Source organism: Procambarus clarkii, chromosome 43 (genome assembly GCF_040958095.1).
Source record: "Procambarus clarkii isolate CNS0578487 chromosome 43, FALCON_Pclarkii_2.0, whole genome shotgun sequence".
Lineage (NCBI taxonomy): Eukaryota > Metazoa > Arthropoda > Malacostraca > Decapoda > Cambaridae > Procambarus > Procambarus clarkii.
The window spans coordinates 31,230,484-31,250,909 of record NC_091192.1 but is presented as its reverse complement, the minus strand read 5'-3'; the positions used below and the strand labels follow the sequence as shown (position 1 = coordinate 31,250,909).

General features: G+C 50.6%; 1 protein-coding gene across 2 annotated transcripts in view; it reads left to right on the top strand.

Moving 5' to 3' along the window:
• The window catches only part of LOC123755912 (uncharacterized), a 205,395-nt gene that overhangs the window by 139,892 nt on the left and 45,077 nt on the right, over positions 1-20,426 (top strand). Inside the window, exon 2 of one of the 2 annotated variants that reach the window (XM_045738853.2) lies at positions 993-1,079. The gene's annotated coding sequence lies outside the window, so the exon portion shown is untranslated. Of the gene's footprint in view, positions 1-992; positions 1,080-12,956; positions 13,441-20,426 lie in introns of those variants that run through there. The other variant, XM_045738852.2, reaches the window with a different exon arrangement.

Genomic DNA, 20,426 nt, shown 5'->3' with positions numbered 1-20,426 from the left:
GACGCAAGTAAAAAGGAGAGAGAGGGGAGACATGATAGAGACGTATATAATACTTAGAGGGATTGACAGAGTGGAAAATGAAGAAATGTTCATTACCAATACAAATGGAATAAGGAGACACTAATGGAAGTCTGAGACTCAGATGAGTCAAAGAGATGTTAGGAAGCTTTTATTTAGCGTCAGAGTGGTGGGAAATTGGAAGGAACTTAAGGAGCGGCTTGAAGAAGCAAACGTCATTCATAATTTAAAAAAAAGATATGATAGGAAGATAGGTCAGGTGTCATTGCATTAGACAGGTGTCATTGCATTAGACAACCGACGGCTAGAAAGGCGGGGCTCAGAAGCTAGTGATCGATCATGCAGGCACGAATATGTGAGTACACACACACAAATAGACAAGGTAAAACTTGCTCTCTACCTTTCTAACCCCTCCCTAACTTACTGTCTAACTAACCCCTCCATAACTTACTGTCTAACGGAGGATGAAAGACGGGAATGATGTGGGAGGGATTGGGGGGGGGGGGATTATCTGGGGAGAGAGTGATTGGGATGCTGGGGGGGGCGGGGCTTGTTGGGGGAGGGGCGTGGCTTGTTAAAGAAGGGGCGTGGCTTGTTAAGAAGGGAGGAGGGGCGGCTGTGTATGACGGTGTATGAGTGGTGGAGTACAGGTACCATGTGTATGACTGGCTCAGTTTGTATATGTATGTATGTATGCATACGCAAGTCTCCGTGATGTAGGTCAGCATACGGAGAGGTATTCACGGGCTGCCTAAAGCGGTGTATGGTGTATAGTGTATAGTGTATGTCAAGCAGGGTAGTGTATGGCACTCTTCCATACGTAAACAAAGCCGCCGTGTCATTTTAGGAAAGATATACAGGTTTCGTATACTGGTTATAGTGAATCTTGATCGTCTTCAGGATTCGCTAAGCATTGATTATCCGTTATTAGTTGGGGTGAGATATAGTCACAGCAACGGATTGGTTTCTTGCAGGATCAGCGTGTGATAGCCGCAGTTGAGAGCCCAGGACGTAGACCACTGCGCTACCGATGTTCGTACCATGAATTAACTAATTAATATGTAAGTATTCTTAATGTGTTTTAATACAGTGTATTCCATGTTATAGATACGTCACCCACGTACAACACATACAAATATAATTGCCAACAGAACCTAAACACCTAACCTAACCTAATCTAAGCCTAATATACACCAAATTTTAATGGAGGAAATACGAATTTTGAATATACACTATCGTTCGAATTCACGAATGCTTTTTTGGGGGTCGAACGCCACCTGAACGAGCATATAGCCTGAGTATATAGGGTTGTTATATACGAGTGAACTGTGGGGCAGTTAGGGGCAGTTAGATACTCGTCAGTTGTAAAGGGTTACGCTTTATTTTCAATAGTTATTTAACTAATTTAAACTTTTTTTTTATAGTTACCAAACTAAGGCGATAGTTGTGCAAGGTGGTAGAGATGTAGGTCAGAGGGTAGAGCCCTTGAGGACCCCAAGATGTCAACACTACAGCTCTGGTTACAGTACCAACAGCTCTCGCCTGTACTGGAGGACTGTAAGATGACGGGCGGACGGTAAACAGTACAGGGGGCGACTTAGTAGGTTAGTGAAAGGGCTGGCTGTCTGCACAAATAAAAGCAGGAATGTGCAGACATTGCTAATCATAGCAAGAGATCACATTATTCGAAATACACAGAGAGAAATACACAGAGAGGAATACACAGAGAGATATACACAGAGATCACATTACTCGAAATACACAGAGAGAAATATACAGAGAGATATACACATTAACGTGATGTATCGATGTGAAAATCCGTAGGGACCGTTATCTTGAGGTTATCTTGAGATGATTTCGGGGCTTTAGTGTCCCCCGCGGCCCGGTCCTCAACCAGGCCTCCACCCCCAGGAAGCAGCCCGTGACAGCTGACTAACACCCAGGTACCTATTTTACTGCTAGATAACAGGGGCATAGGGTTAAAGAAACTCTGACCATTGTTTCTCGCCGGCGCCTGGGATCGAACCCAGGACCACAGGATCACAAGTGCAGCGTGCTGTCCGCTCGACCGACCGGCTCCCTTTACCGTAAACTGGATTCGAACCTATGTTCAAGGTAGTCCCAAGCACACGCATTAGACAACTACGCCACGACTCTCTTTTTTTTCGAAATTGAGAAAGATTAATTTACATGCCGGGCGAGAGAGGGACAGATGGCTGGGCATGTTTCCTTTCACCTAATGTCGCTGTTCACCTGACAGTAAATATAGGTGCCTGGGAGTTAGTCAACTGTAATGGGGGGGGGGGGTTGCTTCCCGGGTAAGGTCAGTAGTATGACCTTGTAGGGGTGCGAACTTGATATTTTAAGACTAATGTATATACATACACAAGCTGCCTGTCCCCCCTGCCATAATGAAGCTTCCTCGTATGGACCAGTAGGAGCGAGCGAGTGTGTGAGTGTGTGAGTGAGTGAGTGAGTGAGTGAGAGCCGCTGGGTGGAGGGAATTTTTATTATTATTATTTTCTACCACAGACGTGGCCACACATTTACAATGCTAACCAGCATATATACATTTTCTTCTCTCCTCCATGGACAGTGTTAGAGATGTGTTAAACATTGAGTTCTGTGATTTGTTGAACAATCAACCACAGAAGGTGATTGTAGTGCTCATAAAATGTTAATCTAACCTACATACATAGATACACAGATTTACGTTTGCCCTACATAAACAGTGTTCCATGTGTCTTTTTACATAATGGCATTAATGTGTGTTTACAAAGGTGAAATGCAAGTCTGCCCAGCTTCCACATATCCTGCATTCACACACGTACACATACATATATACACACATACACATATATATTTGACTCTTACTTTGATAGCTGCTATAGAAACTAGTGTGTTATTAAGCACTTAACCACTGAAGGTGATTAAGATGCTTTTACATGCTCAGGTTATATAGTTACATCACATACATTGTGTAACTGATGCATTATGTAGTCAATCTAGGGTACAAGTCCAATATATCATCAAGTGTTCCAGTACTCATATAGTAATTACACAGTTCAGCATACCTTAGCCCAGGAGGGCGAAAGTCAGTCAGTATGGGACATTCTACAATATAATGTTCAAGAGAGTGCATGTTTTCTCTTTCACAAAGTTGACACATTGTGTACTCGACATTTGGGTTTTGAGAAAGCTGCCAGATACGTCTATATCCCAGGCGTATTCTGGCCACTATAACATCACATTGCCGGGTTCTTGTTCTATTAGTCCCATATGTGAATGTCTCCTCACGATATCTATCATAATATTTAATGCTACAATTTGTTAAAGTCAGTAAGATTTTCATTAGATATTTGTGTAAGTATTCTCTTTGTCACTGTTAATGAAAGACCATATCACTGTCTACTACTGGCCTACTATGGCTGTCTTTGCAAGCACATCAACAGTGTCATGCCTTGAGATGCCAACATGTGGTGGTATCCAAAGGTATTTAATTTAAAATATGTTTTATTTAGCAGCTAAAACATTCATTCGAATATCACTGAGTATTTTCTGTGTGTCACTACTATGTGCGTTCAATGCTAGGAGTGCACTCTGCGAGTCACAGTATATAAGTCCACTGCCTTTGTCTTTTAAAAATTCAGTGGCAAGGTATATGCCTGCAAGTTCTGTTTGAGTTGTACTTGCCCAGTCATTGACGCGCTTCATTGCTGTATGTACGAGAGAAGATTGTTCAAATATATTACATGCACATCCGGTACATCGTCCACCTTCTTCTACAGAGCCGTCGGTATAGCACTGATACACATCGTTACCCATACCCTGAGTACTCTCAGTGATGCTTTCAGTGTTAACTGTTTTAATAATGTTGTAACAGTGTTGTTAACAGTGTTAACCTCCGTGCCTGCTGCCTCCTTTTTCCCTCACCCTCACCTCTACCCTCCTCTCTCAACCTCATGATTGGTGAGGGCTGCATCTGGGTGTAGGACAGAGACGATTGGGCAACGCTTTTCCTTTCGTCTGCTGGTGCTGTTCATCTAGCAGTAGAATAGACACCCCCGGGAGTTAGGCGGCTGTTGTTAGTGTGCATCCTGGAGCCCGCCGGAAGACGGCGAGGACCTCGATCACCATACGTTCAGGCTTCCTGTCCCCCGAGAACACCAGACTAAATTAAAGTGTTGGACCCCATGATGGGAGAGTGTACCTGAGAGCCACAACCTCTAGTGGCCTCGACGAGGACATAAAGCCCTGAGGGCCACCATCTCTAGTGGCCTCGACGGGGACATAAAGCCCTGAGGGCCACCATCTCTAGTGGCCTCGACGGGGACATAAAGCCCTGAGGGCCACCATCTCTAGTGGCCTCGACGAGGACATAAAGCCCTGAGAGCCACAACCTCTAGTGGCCTCGACGAGGACATAAAGCCCTGAGAGCCACAACCTCTAGTGGCCTCGACAGGGACATAAAGCCCTGAGGGCCACCATCTCTAGTGGCCTCGACGAGGACATAAAGCCCTGAGGGCCACCATCTCTAGTGGCCTCGACAGGGACATAAAGCCCTGAGACCCACCTCTAGTGGCCTCGACGAGGACATAAAGCCCTGAGGGCCATCTCTAGTGGCCTCGACGAGGACATAAAGCCCTGAGGCCCACCTCTAGTGGCCTCGACGAGGACATAAAGCCCTGAGGGCCACCATCTCTAGTGGCCTCGACGAGGACATAAGCCCTGAGAGCCACAACCTCTAGTGGCCTCGACGAGGACATAAAACCCTGAGAGCCACAACCTCTAGTGGCCTCGACGAGGACATAAAGCCCTGAGGGCCACCATCTCTAGTGGCCTCGACGAGGACATAAAGCCCTGAGGGCCACCATCTCTAGTGGCCTCGACGAGGACATAAAGCCCTGAGAGCCACAACCTCTAGTGGCCTCGACGAGGACATAAAGCCCTGACGGCCACCATCTCTAGTGGCCTCGACGAGGACATAAAGCCCTGAGGGCCACCATCTCTAGTGGCCTCGACGAGGACATAAAGCCCTGAGAGCCACAACCTCTAGTGGCCTCGACGAGGACATAAAGCCCTGAGGGCCACCACCTCTAGTGGCCTCGACGGGGGATAGAAATACGTCTCATTTTGTACGCTATGGTCCCAAACGTACGAATTACATAGTACTATGATAAGTAGCAGCTCACACATATGTGCCCGTTTTCTATGGCTCTGTAGATTAGGTTAGATGGGTTAAATGGGTTCGCACTTTCCTGTTTACGTTAGAATGTTGTATGTTGTGTGAGATGAAGCGAGCAGGTTGTAAGGGCAGTTGTAGGCGGTGGAGGGCTGGCCCACACTGGCTCCACCCACCTCAACACCCTTCTCTTTATATATATATATATATATATATATATATATATATATATATATATATATATATATATATATATATATATATATATATATATATATATTAGTATATTTTGGTAGCAATCTTTCCTGTAGACATATATTATTAAATATGACCGAAAAAGTAAGATTAATAATTCTAACACGAATTTTCTCAATCTTTCGTACATTACGCTTCACTGTTGGAGGTAAATCAAAAATTAATTCTCCAAAAGTCATTTTTATTTCTAGTCTGACGCGACACGGGCGCGTTTCGTAAAACTTATTACATTTTCAAAGACTTTAGTTCACAAATACACAACTGAATAGAACTTACGTATCTCCGATTTTATATCTACATTTGAGTGAGGTGGGAGGGGTGATGTGGCATTAACACAAGACAGAACAAGAGGGGATATTAATAGGGTATTAAAAGTATCAACACAAGACAGAACACAAACAATGGGTATTGAATAGAAGTGTTTGTAGAAAGCCTATTGATCCATATTTCTTGATGCTTCTATATTGGAGCGGAGTCTTGAGGTGGGTAGAATATAGTTGTGCAATAATTGGCTGTTGATTGCTGGTGTTGACTTCTTGATGTGTAGTGCCTCGCAAACGTCAAGCCGCCTGCTATCGCTGTATCTATCGATGATTTCTGTGTTGTTTACTAGGATTTCTCTGGCGATGGTTTGGTTGTGGGAAGAGATTATATGTTCCTTAATGGAGCCCTGTTGCTTATGCATCGTTAAACGCCTAGAAAGAGATGTTGTTGTCTTGCCTATATACTGGGTTTTTTGGAGCTTACAGTCCCCAAGTGGGCATTTGAAGGCATAGACAACGTTAGTCTCTTTTAAAGCGCTCTGTTTTGTGTCTGGAGAGTTTCTCATGAGTAGGCTGGCCGTTTTTCTGGTTTTATAGTAAATCGTCAGTTGTATCCTCTGATTTTTGTCTGTAGGGATTTTGTCTGTGGCTCTCAGCCACAGCTCAGAATGGAAGCAAGTCGACGAAGAACTCTGTAGGGTAAGGCAGGTCCTAGTCAATAACGGCTTCTCCAATGGTTTCGTCGAAGACATCATAAGAAGGAAAGTGAAAAGCCATGCAACCTCTGAAGAGACAACTAACACAACACCTATACCCCCTATTAGACTATTTTACAGGAACTTCTTTTCCACAGCTCATAAAACGGAGGAAAGGGTCCTGAAAGATATTGTTAATAGAAACGTTATCCCTACAGACAAAAATCAGAGGATACAACTGACGATTTACTATAAAACCAGAAAAACGGCCAGCCTACTCATGAGAAACTCTCCAGACACAAAACAGAGCGCTTTAAAAGAGACTAACGTTGTCTATGCCTTCAAATGCCCACTTGGGGACTGTAAGCTCCAAAAAACCCAGTATATAGGCAAGACAACAACATCTCTTTCTAGGCGTTTAACGATGCATAAGCAACAGGGCTCCATTAAGGAACATATAATCTCTTCCCACAACCAAACCATCGCCAGAGAAATCCTAGTAAACAACACAGAAATCATCGATAGATACAGCGATAGCAGGCGGCTTGACGTTTGCGAGGCACTACACATCAAGAAGTCAACACCAGCAATCAACAGCCAATTATTGCACAACTATATTCTACCCGCCTCAAGACTCCGCTCCAATATAGAAGCATCAAGAAATATGGACCAATAGGCTTTCTACAAACACTTCTATTCAATACCCATTGTTTGTGTTCTGTCTTGTGTTGATACTTTTAATACCCTATTAATATCCCCTCTTGTTCTGTCTTGTGTTAATGCCACATCACCCCTCCCACCTCACTCAAATGTAGATATAAAATCGGAGATACGTAAGTTCTATTCAGTTGTGTATTTGTGAACTAAAGTCTTTGAAAATGTAATAAGTTTTACGAAACGCGCCCGTGTCGCGTCAGACTAGAAATAAAAATGAATTTTGGAGAATTAATTTTTGATTTACCTCCAACAGTGAAGCGTAATGTACGAAAGATTGAGAAAATTCGTGTTAGAATTATTAATCTTACTTTTTCGGTCATATTTAATAATATATATATATATATATATGTATATGACAGGTATATGACAACATATATGTATATGGCAGGTATATGACAACATATATGTATATGACAGGTATATGACAACATATATGTATATGGCAGGTATATGACAACATATATGTATATGACAGGTATATGACAACATATATGTATATGGCAGGTATATGACAACATATATGTATATGACAGGTATATGACAACATATATGTATATGGCAGGTATATGACAACATCAACAAAGCATGCATGGAGGCATGGCAGAGAGCAGCAACAGTGACACACAGAGTGAGAGCTAAACTTCTAGTCATGAGGGACATAAATCCTGGAGAGATCGACTGGGATTCTAGAAATCCTCCCGGTGGGGAAGAAACGTGGGGAGCGAAATTAGTGGAAGTTGTAGAAAGAAACTTTTTAACAGAGCATATAAAGGAGGACACAAGAGCGAGGTGAGGAGATACACCAAGTCTTCTGGACTTGATCTTCAACTGAGGTGCCAAGTGGCAGAAGAGATAATACCACCATTAAGGGTTAAAGATAGGAGGAGATATCCTGGCACTAGTGAACCCGTGGTTGACTAGTGCCAGGAAACAAAAGCAGAAAGCAGGAGGGAGTGGAGGAAATTATACAGTAGGCAAAGGACAGAGACCGGAATACATGCAACACCTCACGCTGTGTGATATGGCAACCTATCTGATTAGCATGGATAAATTACCTGAAATCCTTGCACTGTATCCATATTTCGCTTCCAGTAGATGAACGACATATGAGATTAAGAAACAAGTAGTGTATTGTGAGGACTAATAATAAACAGAAGCTCCCCTATGACTCTGCAATATCTCCTTTGGTCAAACTATTATGTATTAGCGATAAGATCTACCATTAATGTATAATGACTTACTGTAAATATATAGCTCTTGTAATAGAACTTTCTCTGTATCTAGCTGACATTGTAACTATAAGGTGTGAAGGATAGATGAAACTGTTTATGTAATAATCTAAGATGAGGTCTGATAAAGACCTTTTGTGCCCTCTGTAATGCTTTTTGCGCTACCGCTCACAGGATGAGTATGGGGTGCACAATAAACTAGTCGCCTCCGGCGGCAACAATCAAAAGTGCCAGGAATGACTATATAAACATAGAATATTGGCAGAAAGAAGCTGTGAAAATTATATTGTATAATTTTCAGAGGCTCATATAAACAGAATAACGTCAGCCGCATACTCTACTCTGGCAAAAGTCAGAACATACTTCAGAAACTTGAGTAAGGAGGCTTTTAGATCACTGTATACCGCCTATGTGAGGCGACAGTCTTAGAGTATGCCGACCCACCGTGGAGCCCCAATTTTAAAAAAAACAGATTAGGAAGCTCGAAAAGTCCAGAAGTTTGCAACGAGACTTGTCCCAGAGCTGCGAGGGATGAGGTACGAAGACAGACTGAAGGAACTAAACCTGATAACGTTAGAAAGAAGGAGGGAGAAGGGGGACCTGATTCAGACGTATAAAATACTTAGAGGGATTGACAAGGTGGAAACAGAAGAAATGTTTACAATGAATATCAACAGAACAAGGGAGCACGTATGGAAACGTGAGACTCAAAGGTGTCATAGAAATGTTAGAAAGTTTTATTTTAGCGTGCGGGAAGTGAGTCAATGGAATGACCTAAAGGAGCAGGTTGTAGAGGCTAACTTCATTCATAACTTTAAAAGCAGGTATGATAGGGAAATAAGTCAGGAGTCATTGCATTAGACAACCAACAGCTAGAAAAGCGGGATCCAAGAGCTAAAGCTCCATCCCGCAGCTACAAATATGTGAGTACACACACACTATGATATGAAGCTGGAGAAGACAATCAGGAGGACCTGATCACCTCTGCCATAGGTGGTGAGAGTGGCCGGGTAGGTCATCAGACCACCACTGGCAAGACTATTCACCACCTCAGTAGACCAAGAGGACACTCCAGTGGCATAGAAGACGATAAACCTGTCCATTTACGAAACCTGTACATCTTTCCTCAATCATGGCGGCTTGGTTTACATATATTCAACAGTTTATGAGTTCAGAAGCACTGTACGAGGTTGTTTATAACAATAATAACCTCGGGTTGTGACGTTTCCAAGCTGGATGACTCCTGGTGGGCGCCGCCAGAGCCCCGAGGACGGCGCGGTGACATACCGCGCCCTGGCCGGCCGGGAGATAAGACAAGCGAGGGGCGTGAAGCGCGCCATGTATGGCCACCAGGGCGGGAAATACACCATCATTACGGCTGTCATCCGGACAGAGACGGATGAAGGAGGTGGTGTGGACGGATGTTGGAGTCGCCGCCTGTCCTCACCACCATCACCCAAATTAACGCGCCAGCTTTACTAAATAATATATATATATCCGAACAAGTTTGAATGGTCCCCCAAGCCAATATGCAACTGAAAATTCCACACCCCAGAAGGATTCGAACCCAGACAGCCGGGAGCACTATGCACCTTGGCGTATCTGGTACTTTATCCACTCGACCAACCGTGAGATTACAATTTATTGTTTGTTCACTTACACACACACTTCGTTCATTTGTTCACTTGTTCACTTTGTTCACTAACTGTTTGTTATAATCTTTCATTTGAGTGAACAAATTCATGCAAAACTGTGGACTGTAGAACAGTTACTGAAAGATTCCTCATTTATATAAAAAATAGTGAATTAGATAATATTAATGTAACTCCACCAAGATATAAATTAAATAGATTAATAATTTGTAAGATTTGTGATAGGTATATATATAACATTTTGTAAAGAATAAATTGTATGTGAAGAACACGTCAAGAACGAAGGGGATACTCTGTTATTCGTCTCACCTTCACCTCAGTTCTATTAATCGGTATGTTGTTTATGGATCATTGTCTACTGAGGTAAACAGGTATACCTGAGTATACTTGAGTATACCTGAAAGTATAAACCCGTCATCTCTGTTGATGTTTGTGAATAGTGAATGATGGCATCAGGACCGGGGGGGGGAGTGTGGCAGGGCCAGGGAGGTGAGGCATCAGGGCCGGGGGGGGGGGAGTGTGGCAGGGCCAGGGAGGTGAGGCATCAGGGCCGGGGGGGGGCAGGGCCAGGGAGGCGAGGCATCAGGGCCGGGGGGGGGGCAGGACTGTGGCAGGGCCAGGGAGGTGAGGCATCAGGGCCGGGGGGGGGGGGGAGTGTGGCAGGGCCAGGGAGGTGAGGCATCAGGGCCGGGGGGGGGGAGTGTGGTAGGGCCAGGGAGGTGAGGCATCAGGGCCGGGGGGGGGAAGGTGGCAGGGCCAGGGAGGTGAGGCATCAGGGCCGGGGGGGGGCAGGACTGTGGCAGGGCCAGGGAGGTGAGGCATCAGGGCCGGGGGGGGGGAGTGTGGCAGGGCCAGGGAGGTGAGGCATCAGGGCCGGGGGGGGGCAGGACTGTGGCAGGGCCAGGGAGGTGAGGCATCAGGGCCGGGGGGGGCAGGGCCAGGGAGGTGAGGCATCAGGGCCGGGGGGTGCAGGGCCAGGGAGGTGAGGCATCAGGGTCGGGGGGGGGGAGTGTGGCAAGGCCAGGGAGGTGAGGCATCAGGGCCGGGGGGGGAGTGTGGTAGGGCCAGGGAGGCGAGGCATCAGGGCCGGGGGCAGAACTGTGGCAGGGCCAGGGAGGTGAGGCATCAGGGTCGGGGGGGGGAGTGTGGCAGGGCCAGGGAGGTGAGGCATCAGGGCCGGGGGGGGCAGGACTGTGGCAGGGCCAGGGAGGTGAGGCATCAGGGCCGGGGGGGGGGGCAGGACTGTGGCAGGGCCAGGGAGGTGAGGCATCAGGGCCGGGGGGGGGGAGTGTGGCAGGGCCAGGCAGGTGAGGCATCAGGGCCGGGGGGGGGGAGTGTGGCAGGGCCAGGGAGGTGAGGCATCAGGGCCGGGGGGGGGGAGTGTGGCAGGGCCTGGGAGGTGAGGCATCAGGGCCGGGGGGGGGGAGTGTGGCAGGGCCAGGGAGGTGAGGCATCAGGGTCGGGGGGGGGGGAGTGTGGCAGGGCCAGGGAGGTGAGGCATCAGGGCCGGGGGGGGGAGTGTGGCAGGGCCAGGGAGGTGAGGCATCAGGGCCGGGGGGGGCAGGGCCAGGGAGGTGAGGCATCAGGGCCGGGGGGGCAGGACTGCGGTAGGGCCAGGGAGGCGAGGCATCAGGGCCGGGGGGGGGGGGGGAACTGTAGCAAGGCCAGGGAGGCGAGGCATCAGGGCCGGGGGAGGGCCAGGGAGGCGAGGCATCAGGGCCGGGGGAGGGCCAGGGAGGCGAGGCATCAGGGCCGGGGGAGGGCCAGGGAGGCGAGGCATCAGGGCCGGGGGGGGGCCAGGGAGGCGAGGCATCAGTGCCGGGGGAGGGCCAGGGAGGCGAGGCATCAGGGCCGGGGGAGGGCCAGGGAGGCGAGGCATCAGGGCCGGGGGAGGGCCAGGGAGGCGAGGCATCAGGGCCGGGGGAGGGCCAGGGAGGCGAGGCATCAGGGCCGGGGGAGGGCCAGGGAGGCGAGGCATCAGGGCCTGGGGAGGGCCAGGGAGGCGAGGCATCAGGGCCGGGGGAGGGCCAGGGAGGCGAGGCATCAGGGCCGGGGGGGGGAGGGCCAGGGAGGCGAGGCATCAGGGCCGGGGGAGGGCCAGGGAGGCGAGGCATCAGGGCCTGGGGAGGGCCAGGGAGGCGAGGCATCAGGGCCGGGGGAGGGCCAGGGAGGCGAGGCATCAGGGCCGGGGGGGGGGGGGGGAGGGCCAGGGAGGCGAGGCATCAGGGCCGGGGGAGGGCCAGGGAGGCGAGGCATCAGGGCCTGGGGAGGACCAGGGAGGCGAGGCATCAGGGCCGGGGGAGGGCCAGGGAGGCGAGGCATTAGGGCCGGGGGGTGGAGGGCCAGGGAGGCGAGGCATCAGGGCCGGGGGAGGGCCAGGGAGGCGAGGCATCAGGGCCGGGGGGGGGGAGGGCCAGGGAGGCGAGGCATCAGGGCCGGGGGAGGGCCAGGGAGGCGAGGCATCAGGGCCGGGGGGGGGGCCAGGGAGGCGAGGCATCAGGGCCGGGGGAGAGCCAGGGAGGCGAGGCATCAGGGCCGGGGGGGGAGGGCCAGGGAGGCGAGGCATCAGGGCCCGGGGGGGAGGGCCAGGGAGGCGAGGCATCAGGGCCGGGGGGGGAGTGTGGTAGGGCCAGGGAGGCGAGGCATCAGGGCCGGGGGAGGGCCAGGGAGGCGAGGCATCAGGGCCGGGGGAGAGCCAGGGAGGCGAGGCATCAGGGCCGGGGGGGGGAGGGCCAGGGAGGCGAGGCATCAGGGCCGGGGGAGGGCCAGGGAGGCGAGGCATCAGGGCCGGGGGAGGGCCAGGGAGGCGAGGCATCAGGGCCGGGGGAGAGCCAGGGAGGCGAGGCATCAGGGCCGGGGGGGGGGGAGGGCCAGGGAGGCGAGGCATCAGGCGCGCCACATAACCTAGGGGTGGTGGAGAGTGGTGGTCAGTAGTGCTCGTGGTGCCGTGGTAGCGGCAGTGGCTCGGCTTGTGTCAGGTGCTAGCTCCCGGCCCCCCAACCCTGCAGAAGAACACCATATATCCGCCGTAATAACTCTCACCTTACTGATAACATAACCGCTTGATAACGGCCATTCTTAAGTGATACACATTTTGCGTGTTATAAAATATTCTCATGAACGCCTGGCGTAGTAAGGCCAGGCTAGCTGTCGTACGCCAGCCTTGATAGTGACGAACACTGTCATCACCATACTCTTCTCACCATACAACTCTGACGGAGAAAAATCACCATTAATGAACGGTGTTCAAAGGCATCACAGAGCTCATATATCCGTGCACTGATTGCTCAGCTACGCCTAGTGAACTGTTCATCTCTTGTTCATTATATCCGGCTGAACAGCGAGGATGTGGGAGAGGAGATAGTGAACACTTAGTGGGGCCGAACAGAACAGTTGGGCATCACGCTGAGTCCTTCACACGTATTCAAGGTATGTTATTTTACCTGTGTCTTGGGGGGGGGGGATGAGCAGGTGTGTGGGTTAGTAGGTTAGTCCTGCTTCCTTCCTTGTTTGTTTCTTTCACGTTTGGAGTCATATATATTTGCCTCTCAGTCAAAGATGTAACTGTTTCGTGCCTAACCCAAGCAACCCGTCGCGGCCAATGAATTTAAAAACGTTAATAATACGGTGTATTAAGGATTTAGTGATCCGTCATGTTTTTTTTTAACGGGTTGTGGATTCCGTTTAAAAGGTGGACGGTGGAGGTGGGATAAGTCCTGTTGCCCCACCGTCACCGTTAACGGGGCTGCGTCCGGATTAGACAGATAGATTTTTCTCCCCGGATTGTAACGGGGAGAAAAAAAATTCAACGGGAGCCGTGGGGTGGATTCGAACGTCCTGCTCCTGACTGGTTCTATGTTCTCATCGATTCATCGCGTTAATGGTGATTTATTCCATCTATTCCAGTCACAACCACGCACCATGAAGAATCATGTTGAGGTCTATATCTGCTTAACCCCTTAACCCAACCTGTTCTGACCTAAGTCAGTCTACCTTAACCTAACCTAACCTAACCTAAGTCAGTCTACCTTAACCTAACCTAAGTCAGTCTACCTTAACCTAACCTAACCTAACCTAAGTCAGTCTACCTTAACCTAACCTAACCTAACCTAAGTCAGTCTACCTTAACCTAACCTAACCAGGCTGTGACTCATACGTCAGGCTGCGAGCAGCCGCGTCTAACAGCCTGGTTGATCAGTCCAGCAACCAGGAGGCCTGGTCGACGACCGGGCCGCGGGGACACTAAGCCCCGGAAGCACCTCAAGGTAGCCTCAAGGTAACCTATCATTACCTATCCAAATCTACCCTAACATAACCTAACCTATCATTACCTATCCAAATCTAACCTAACCTAACCTAATCTAATCTAATCTAACTTAACCTATCCTTACCTAGCCGAATTATAAAAAATAACTATTAATTAATGTATTGCATTAAATGTATTACATATATGTATTAAATTATATATTAAAATGTATTAAAAAACAGTAAAATTATAAGTCTAATTTAATTGTACTAGGCCTAAACATAGGCCTAACCTACTGGATCTTAAGGTCAATTTTGAACTTGTAGATAGTGTACAAGGACTAGGAAAAGTTAAGTGTGGTTCCTGCCGCTTACAAAATTATTGACAAAAATGGTTGACTTTTGAATAGGTTTCCTCTAAGGTTGCTACAGGTACAACTACAGTCTGGTGTATCATAACCATTCAGGTTACTGCAGAAGGCCTATTGGCCTATACGAGGCAGCTCCTATTGACCCATACGAGGCAGTTCCTATTGACCCATACGAGGCAGCTCCTATTGGCCCATACGAGGCAGTTCCTATTGACCCATACGAGGCAGCTCCTATTGACCCATACGAGGCAGCTCCTATTGACCCATATGAGGCAGCTCCTATTGACCCATACTAGGCAGATCCTATTGACCCATACGAGGCAGCTCCTATTGACCCATACGAGGCAGATCCTATTGACCCATACGAGGCAGCTCCTATTGACCCATACGAGGCAGCTCCTATTGACCCATATGAGGCAGTTCCTATTGACCCATACGAGGCAGATCCTATTGACCCATACGAGGCAGCTCCTATTGACCCATACGAGGCAGCTCCTATTTATATCAACCAAACTCATTCATATATATGTCTAACCTTGCCTTGAAACAATCCATCGATCCCACTTGTATTATGTTTCCCAGTAATTTGTTCTATAAATCAACAACCGTGTTTGAAAGCCAGTATTTACCCAGGTCTTTCCCAAATTTGAAGTTATCCAATTTGTATCCATTTTTTTCCCCCAATTTCTATCGATTATTTGAAGGGAGGCTGCTGACCCTATTTCACCTATTGTCTTTCAATAGAGTCAGCTTGGAGGGTATATACTTTATCAATACACAATACAGAGCTCTTGGACGCAGGTTCGAATCCTCGTCACGGCCCTTGTGGATTTGTTTATATACTCTATCAAGCCTCCACCCCCACGCATGAAGGTCTTATCAGTGTTCAGATCTGAACCTGACCTTACAAGGTCGTGTTCAGATACGATCACGTTCAGTTGTTCAACAAAAGACCTTATAAAACTGAACGAATATAAAACTTATATTCGTTCAGTTTTAAGAATATTATTATATTCGTATATCTTAAAACTTATATATATAAATCTTATATTTTATAAGATTTTATAAGATTGAGTTGTGCAACTTTCAAAAAAAATCGTTACATGAGTGAACTTAGTGATGAAGAGTATGAGCCACCCAGGCGTTGCTGATGGTCCTACTCATCATGCTGCCTCATCAAATCACCAAGTTATCAACGACGTCCAAATAAGACATTCTGCTGTCGGCCAGGATCAAAATACGGAACATTTACATCTTTTTCTCATTCTGAAACACTTATCGAACCTTTCTAGACACGTGTTGCTATTGTCTGCCGGTGGCTCGCGGCCCATCAGCTGTTGTGGTATATGTAAACACGCCGCTATATATGGTTGAGGGGAGATGTAGAGGTTTCGTACGGGGTTGATGAGTCCTGGCCCAGGTGAGGAGCCTGGCCCAGGTGAGGAGGCTGGCCCAGGTGAGGAACCTGACCCAGGTAAGGAGCGTGGCCCAGGTGAGGAGCCTGGCCCAGGTGAGGAGCCTGGCCCCAAGTGAGGAGCCTGGCCCAGGTGAGGAGCCTGGCCCCAAGTGAGGAGCCTGGCCCAGGTGAGGAGCCTGGCCCAGGTGGGAGACACGTGGCGGGAGTCGACCGTGTGTAGAGTTCATAGTTCATTGAGCCAACATAAGTAGCGCCTGACAGCTGGGAGGACAGCGCTTCGGATTCGTAGTCCTGAGGTTCCTGGTTCGATCCCCGGTGGAGGCGGAGACAAATGGGCAAAATGTTTTTTTCACCCCTGATGCCTCTTTTACCTAGCAGTAAATAGCTACCTGGGAGTTAGACAGCTGCTACGGGCTGCTTCCTGGGGGTGGAGGCCTGGTCGAGGACCGGGCCGCGGGGACGCTAAGCCCCGAAATCATCTCATGATAGAGTAACCCGTGTGTAGAGTGTCGGGGAAGTCTGCGGACTAAACTCGCAATGTTTCACTTGCCAGGTAAAGCAGTAGCCAGTCACCACTACCACCACTATTACTACCACCACCACCACCACCACCACTCTTAGGTCACCACCATCACCGCTGCTTTTATCACAACCACAATTTGCATGTGACGTGTCTAGCCTTTCCTCGTAACTCATACCTCTCAGCTCTGGCACTTGGCTGACGGGATATCTCTGGACATCTTCCATACTAAATGAGTCTTTATTCAAAGTTTTAAGACAATACTTCTTATATTCTTATATTTATATATATATATATATATATATATATATTATATATATATATATATATATATATATATATATATATATATATATATATATGTTTAGTGTGATTTAGAACCGTTTCCTCTCCCGATTGATGTCTTTTGTCCGGTCTCGTATTCCTAGTTTCCAGCTTTATGACATTACACTTACCCGAGTTAAACATCAGTAGCCACCTGGACAAATATTTTCTCTAGGTTATCCTGAAGTTTCTTCCAGTCTTTCGTCGTATTTATTCGCATCATTATTTTTGTGTCTTCGTCAAACATTGAGAGGAAGGAGTTTATTTCCTCAGGGAGGGAACTATCAGGGGGAAAGCGCCAAGCCATCACGACTATATAGCACAGGGAAGGGATCAGGATATGGATTTGGGATGGGACCGGGAGGGGAGGGGGAAGGAATAGTGCCCAACCACTTGGAAGGTCGGGGATTGAACGCCGACCTGCATGAAACGAGACCGTCGCTCTACCGTCCACCCCAAATGGTTGGGATATTTGCTATAAAGAACTTGGGCCAGCCTGTACCTCAGTTTCACTCTATCCATCTTTCCCTCTCCCGCTCTAAACCCCCCCCCCCCCCCCCCGTCTCTACTACTCAGAGTGCCACAGGGGGGCGCAGGAGCCCCTCCTGCGCCAGGACAAGCGCCAACTAACCCACATCTCCTCACCCTCTTGCCACTGCCACATTTGCATATCCCAACAGCTGCCAAATACCATCTTGCAAGCGTGGTCAAACACCGAGGCTCGGAGCACCACACAAGTGCTCCTGCTGGATGCATAATCCAAGGTAGCAACTTGAATTAGACGCGCGGAGTGTTCTGTAAACTGACCGCTTTTTGCCAGGTTGGACCATGGGTGAAGATGGTGGACTAGGCTGGTTGTTGGGGCATGTGTTCCGCATGCCTCTCTCTTGTGTTGTAGTGTTCCCTAGAAGCCGGGGTGTTGTTGTTCATTCATCCTTCCCCCAGGATCCCCATCCCTCCCCCAGGATCCCCATCCCTCCCCCAGCATCCCCATCCCTCCCCCAGCATCCCCAGCATCCCCATCCCTCCCCCATCATCCCCATCCCTCGCCGTCTCTCCCCCCCTGGCAGCAGCAGGTAGCAGCAGGCAGCAGCAGGTAGCAGCAGGCAGCAGCAGGTAGCAGCAGGCACCAGCAGCAGGCAGCAGCAGGTAGCAGCAGGCACCAACAGCAGGCAGCAGCAGCAGGCACCAGCAGCAGCAGGCAGCAGCAGCAGGCAGCAGCAGCAGGCAGCAGCAGCAGGCAGGCAGCAGCAGGCAGCAGCAGCAGGCAGCAGCAGCAGGCAGCAGCAGCAGGCACCAGCAGCAGCAGCAGGCACCAACAGCAGGCAGCAGCAGCAGGCAGCAGCAGCAGGCAGCAGCAGCAGGCAGCAGCAGCAGGCAGGCAGGCAGCAGCAGGCAGCAGCAGCAGGCAGCAGCAGCAGGCAGCAGCAGCAGGCACCAGCAGCAGGCAGCAGCAGCAGCAGCAGCAGCAGCAGCAGGCAGCAGCAGCAGCAGGCACCAGCAGCAGGCAGCAGCAGCAGCAGGCAGCAGCAGGCAGCAGCAGGCACCAACAGCAGGCAGCAGCAGCAGGCACCAGCAGCAGCAGCAGGCAGCAGCAGGCAGCAGCAGCATGCACCAGCAGCAGGCAGGCAGCAGCAGGCACCAACAGCAGGCAGCAGCAGCAGGCACCAACAGCAGGCAGCAGTAGCAGGCAGCAGCAGCAGGCAGCAGCAGCAGGCACCAGCAGCAGCAGGCAGCAGCAGCAGGCACCAGCAGCAGGCAGGCAGCAGCAGGCACCAGCAGCAGGCAGCAGCAGCAGGCAGCAGCAGCAGCAGGCAGCAGCAGCAGGCAGCAGGAAGCAGGCAGCAGCAGCAGGCAGGCAGCAGCAGGCAGCAGCAGCAGGCAGCAGCAGCAGGCAGCAGCAGCAGGCAGGCAGCAGCAGGCAGCAGCAGCAGGCAGCAGCAGCAGCAGGCACCAGCAGCAGGCAGGCAGCAGCAGCAGGCAGCAGCAGCAGGCAGGCAGCAGCAGGCAGGCAGCAGCAGGCAGCAGCAGCAGGCAGCAGCAGCAGGCAGCAGCAGCAGGCAGCAGCAGCAGGCACCAGCAGCAGGCAGCAGCAGCAAGTACCAGCAGCAGGCAGCAGCAGCAGGCAGCAGCAGGTAGCAGCAGCAGCAGCAGGCAGCAGCAGGCACCAACAGCAGGCAGCAGCAGCAGGCAGCAGCAGCAGGCAGCAGCAGCAGCAGCAGGCAGCAGCAGGCAGCAGCAGGCAGCAGCAGCAGGCAGGCAGCAGCAGGCACCAACAGCAGGCAGCAGCAGCAGGCACCAACAGCAGGCAGCAGCAGCAGGCACCAGCAGCAGGCAGCAGCAGCAGGCAGGCAGCAGCAGGCAGCAGCAGCTGGCAGCAGCAGCAGGCACCAGCAGCAGGCAGGCAGCAGCAGGCAGCAGCAGCAGGCAGCAGCAGCAGGCAGCAGCAGCAGGCAGCAGGCACCAGCAGCAGGCAGGCAGCAGCAGGCAGCAGCAGCAGGCAGCAGCAGCAGGCAGCAGGCACCAGCAGCAGGCAGGCAGCAGCAGGCAGGCAGCAGCAGGCAGCAGCAGCAGGCAGCAGCAGCAGGCAGCAGCAGCAGGCAGCAGGCACCAGCAGCAGGCAGGCAGCAGCAGGCAGCAGCAGCAGGCAGCAGCAGCAGGCAGCAGCAGCAAGCAGCAGGCACCAGCAGCAGGCAGGCAGCAGCAGGCAGCAGCAGCAGGCAGCAGCAGCAGGCAGCAGGCACCAGCAGCAGGCAGGCAGCAGCAGCAGGCAGCAGCAGCAGGCAGCAGCACGGAACAGCAGCAGCAGCAGGCAGCAGCCTCAGGCACCAGCAGTAGCCAGGGCAGGTAGCAGGAGGTATCAGCCAGGGCAGGTAAACATGGGTGAGACGGCGGTATCAGAGGGGCGACCCGGGGTTAGTGGGCCGCGCGTCACATCCAGGGTTGTGTTGGAGAGTCCCGTCCCTAGCCACTCTCCGCGGCTCCTGTCCACCTGCTGGGGGTGACCGTCACTTACTGTCCTCCTCCTCCTCGTCAGGGCTAAGGGCGCCACCGAGGAACGGGCAGGTTTCTCAGGCGTCGCGGTCTTGCGGGGTGACGGTGATGTGGTGTGGACCCTTAGTTGGTAGGTCTTGGATCTTTATCAAGTCCTGGACCCCTTGGCAGGTCTTGGATCTTTATCAAGTCCTGGACCCCTTGGTAGGTCTTGGACCTTTATCAAGTCCTGGACCCCTTGGTAGGTCTTGGATCTTTATCAAGTCCTGGACCCCTTGGTAGGTCTTGGATCTTTATCAAGTCCTGGACCCCTTGGCAAGTCCTGGACCCATTGGCAAGTCCTGGACCCCTTGGCAAGTCCTGGACCCATTGGCAAGTCCTGGACCCCTTGGTAGATCTTGGATCTTTATCAAGTCCTGGACCTCTTGGTAGGTATTGGACCTTTATCAAGTCCTGGACCCCTTGGTAGGTCTTGGAGCTTTATCAAGTCCTGGACCCCTTGGTAGGTCTTGGACCTTTATCAAGTCCTGGACCCCTTGGTAGG